Source organism: Calidris pugnax, unplaced genomic scaffold (assembly GCF_001431845.1).
Source record: "Calidris pugnax isolate Ruff unplaced genomic scaffold, ASM143184v1 scaffold398, whole genome shotgun sequence".
NCBI classification, from domain to species: Eukaryota; Metazoa; Chordata; class Aves; order Charadriiformes; family Scolopacidae; genus Calidris; species Calidris pugnax.
Genome location: NW_015091280.1, coordinates 2,382,772 through 2,387,787, shown reverse-complemented (window position 1 = coordinate 2,387,787; position 5,016 = coordinate 2,382,772).

Here is a 5,016-nt window from a genome sequence, read left to right as displayed (position 1 = left end):
GTATGCAAATAGCTTGCTCATGGGTACCTACCTATCACCTTACCTGTGAGGCATGAAACATGAGAATTTTCTCAGGAACTGTTCAGCCGCAGAAAGACTGGGAAATGGTGCTATTGGTATTCCCAGGTGTACACTTGGCAATTGTACACTTCTCCCAGTTAAAAGAATCTGAAGTCTGGGTGTAATTCACCTCCTTGTCTCAGAATCGTGAATGAAAATGCATAGTGGTGTAGCTTGTGACTAACTGGATACTGGATGTGATAGTAATGTTTGTTCCTGTGCTTAAGTCACCTCAGCTGTAAGGCCAAGCTGAGAGGGAGACAAAGCTGTTGAGAGAGAAAAGAAAAAAGCATGTTACACAGAAAAAGAAAAATATGGTAACGTTTGGATAAAAATCTACCTCACCAATGTGCTTATTATGCTCTCCCTCGTAAGTCTGGTTTGCTTTTGCTGCTTTGACACAACGGAATCAATCATTAAGCCACTTTTAGAGAGAAAACAGCCAAACAGTTGAAATGGTGGAGGAAAATGGTTTTAACAAAAAAGCTATTCTGATGAAAACTTTTGTTGTAGGATTCATCCAACTCACAGCAAAGAACTAAAATCTTACAAAAAACCTCAGGAAATATGGGATATATATTCCCCACTGATGTCATCCACATTATTTTCGTCCTTCTTCTTTTGGCAGCCATGCTCTCTTCACCTTAAAAGAAGCTCATGAAATTAAATGCCTCTATGGAAAGTCCACATCTGGGTCACAGTTTAAAGGCTGTCTTTTTTGTGCTGTTAAGATGATACCTTGTCAGCCATATGAATGAGTAGACACATGTGCAAGCAACCAGGCACATTCAGGCAAGACATACCTGTCAGCCACTGAGTCTTTGCAGTGATTTATTTGAATTTAGGGTTCAGTCCTGCTTTCTGTGCAGATTTCAAAGGAAATTGCAAACATACATATTCATCAACCCCTGCTAATAGAGGGACAGAATTGGGAATTAAATAAAAAATGAAGGTTAGTCAGAATCACAAAATAAATGGAGTAGTCTAATAAATACAGTGGTTATTATAAATTATGATGTTCCATGAACTTTGCACACAGATAGCACTGTGGATTTTTTATTTTGTTATTCCTTAGAGGTACATTTTCGATCCCATGCACACTTCCTTTAGAGTAGAATATACCAGTATTTAGATCACTTCTATTTTTCATTCAGGCAGATCAAAAATCAATTGTATGACTATGTTAGTCATAGATTGTCCCTGGGAGTATGATAATAATGTCTGAAGTTCATTTGCTTGAGTAAGGAATATATGCTTCAAGTCCCCCAAAGGGTCTTCATGCTACAGTTGATCAGGTTCAAAGGCCAAGATGGGAAGCACACTGTATTATTTACTACTGAGCACTCCTTGAAGTACCATGGTCTTCCGTTATGAGAATCACCATCTGTCTGACCTGCTCATGTGGCCTGATCAGTGTAGGATCAAAACATCTCACCATTTCATATTTATTCATCCTCACAACACCTAATAGGGCATTATTTGCTAGTTCTTACAGTTGAGAAACTGAAGTATTTGAAAAAAAAAAAAAAAGTTCTAAATGACCAAACCACTTTTAATATGAGGGTGGAAACTGTTGTACTGTTTTCCGGGTCAAGAGAAATATTTAAGTACCCAGTAGCCTGCCATTTTAATGCAAATCAAGGTACTGAAATGAGCTAAAATCAGTTTTCAGCAACATTCACTTTGTATTAATGGATATGACTTACAGGAATTAAACTTTTCTTAATAAAACTTCATGTAATGAAGTATGAGGAATACCTTATACATTATTATGTGTAAATTATGTGTTCTGTATATGTAAAGATTAGACAAAGGGAGACAGATGAAGGTTGAAAGTATAGCCTGGGGCCCAACAAAGGCAGGCAAGTGCAGTTTACCTATCAGCATTCTGTCTCTTCTTCCTCTTTCCTGGATGGTGAAAGGTTTGCTTTACAGACAGGGTCAAGAAATGAAAACAGAATATACACCTTGCATTTGTAAATGTAAGATCTGACTCTCCATACATCACTGAACATCCAGCAGTTCACACACTCCCTTTGGCTCACACATCGTGGCTCAATGTCGTTCTCATTTACTTGCATTGTAGCCTTGTGTGCACTCAGTGTACACAACAAACAGTTAGTGCGTTGCCCCCGTCTCCACAGTCTTTGCACACATGCTTATTTGTGTAAATACACAAGCACTCATTTTTCATGTAGGTGTAACCAGCTGGAACGATTATCTGTGAATACTAGTGCTTCTTTCCTTCTTCCCTTGTTCCTTCAGACATTCCGATTACTGTTGCAGTCTTTAGTTTCATATTACCTGTCATCCTGAGAGATCACTCTGTATGTACACAAAGGAGCTTAAATACAGCCACTTCAAAGTCTGAAGGAAGCATTAAGTTGTAGAAAGAGCAGGTGAGGAGATAGCCTTCAGATTCTGACCCACCACATTTGCATCTTTCATGCCTACACAGAGAAAAAGAGTTTCGCTTTTAGAGCTTACTCTTGCAAAAGTACCATGTGTGGAGGATCGTATGGGTTGCATAAGCAACACAGTGTTGAAGCCTGGTTTCCTCAGATGTGTGTTTCTGGTGTCTAGGAAAGTGAGCCCAGGCCAAAGCTTTCCATAGGCTGCGAGCGTCACAGCATTCCTGTGCTTTCTTTCTGGTATCTAGCAATTTGTGAAACAGCACTGCAGGTTATTAGGGGCTCTAACAGGGTTTCTGTCTGTTTTTCTGAATTTCATATTTTGAGTCCCCCCTGCTTGTCAAGTTGGTTGAGAAGTTGCTTGAAACTGATCCAGAATTTGCAAGGAAGACTGGATAGGCAAACCGACACTTGCAGCATAGACATGGATTGCACAATTTTTAGGGAAACAGTTTCAAATGCATATAAATTGTATGTCACATGCTCTATGACCCATCTACTTATAACAACCCAAGAGAGGAAGCACTGGGTAAGGGGACAGATGAGCCCTCTATGTCACAGTTTTCTTAAGGATGCATCTTCTCATCACCCCATCACATGTTTCTGCTGACAACCCTGTGTCGGCATAAAAAGGACTCTTTGCTACCGAATCTAGAGTTAAGGGATATCAGTGGGGGTACGTTCATTCTTCTCCTATTTTGTCTTAAGTGTTTGGACAGGGAGCTTAATAGCATCCTTTCCATTAAATTTCACACTTTTCTTCCCCTCTACATTCACTGGGGTTGAAAGAAATTTAATTCAATTACATAAAGAATCTGTAAAGAATTTATAGTTGTGTAAGTTTCTTCAGATAAGTCTTTGAAATGTTGTGTATCTTTATTATTGCAGTCCTATTCTGTTTGGTAGAGTATATGCATGTAGTCAGAAGTCTGCTGGATAATGTGGTGTAAAGTAGGAAACAGCATTCAAAGCCACGCACTATACAAAATTACAGAGTGATGAGCGATTTCCATTTACCTCACTGGGTTTTGGATCAAGTTTTATGGCAGAGAATAAAGAACTGAATTCATCTCTTTTCCATTAAATAGTAAAATTGCCACTCAGTGGCAATGGGCACACAAAGAGTGCTCCATCACTATAATTGCTTTTATCTTACCAAAAAAACAGTTGTCTCCAAACAATTCCACAAACAAAGTAGATACAAATCTATATGAGAACACGTGACAGACATAACTAGAATCACACTTCAATGTTCAAGTTTTCTTAATTAAAAACTTCTTTATACCCACAGTGTATTACATAGAGCATCCATGTTATCTGATTATTTTAAAAAGAATGCACATGCAATATTACATTTTGGCACTAAATAAACCTTCATAAGCTTATAACAAAAAGAAATAAACATTATTTATCTCTAAAATCCAGACACTAAACTTGAATTTCCTCCTGGAAATTTTAATTAGTGATTTGAAAAATGCTAAGGCAAAGTATCTGCTCCCAGTTGTCTGTTTAGGTTAAATTAAATTATTTCTGAAAGTAATATAATTAAAATCCTTTTAGTTCTTAATCAATATTTTATTTACATTTATTTTCCCTGTAGTACTTGATTAGTTCTTTTGAAAAGGGGTGGGGTAGTTTATTTCCTGTTTATTATGTACTCAGATGTATCTGCGCTTTCACTAATAGAAAAGCCTCTTGCAGGACAGAAACACCGTAGAAATCATAACGTGGTATGTTTTTTCAGGTGGGCAATTGGAATCCTACCATGTCTCAACAGGAACTACATTAATAAGTTTTAAGCTGATCTAAGTTCCTACATGAAAATATCCTTCACTAGAGATCGTGTAAATTATATATTACACAAAGGGCCTGATTCATCTAGTTTCCCTTAAGCTTCTGCAAAATGAAGTGAATAGGGAAAGTAAAAATTATCTTTCTTATGTAGTTACTCTTTATACTCCAACAGACCCAGAGTAAAGACCTAAACCTGGACTGAGCCAAGCCCTGCACCTACTAGAGCTGCACTGATATTAAGGCCTTCACATAATTGTCCCCAATAAACTTGCTTAATGATTAATTGCATGACACAGAATATCATATCCCTAATATATAAAGAAGCTGTTTGCGTAGAAACTATATCAACAGTGATTCAAATGGCAAATGTTCTCTTTTATCTTTGCTAGATTTCTGAAGATTTTGGTTGCTCTATTTTCATTATGACATCACTTAAATGAACCTTATACTGTGTTCTGCAAAATGTTGTGAACACTAGCTCAGGTTAGATTTAAATTGTAAGAGCACATGATTAGTTTAGACTGAGGTAGGGACAGAGGTGTATACTATATATTATAATATGCTTCAGAAAGATTGTTCAATTGTGCTAACTCATTATTTCTCTATGAAGTTAGGTTCTGTAGAGTTCTTGGGGGCTATTGGTGTATTTTCTTGGAGACAGAAGATGTGGTGTCAGTGGCACAGATCTCTAACCATCTCTGTGCACCTTTTGATCCCAGCACATGAGATTCCTGGTGTCACAAGAGTTTGA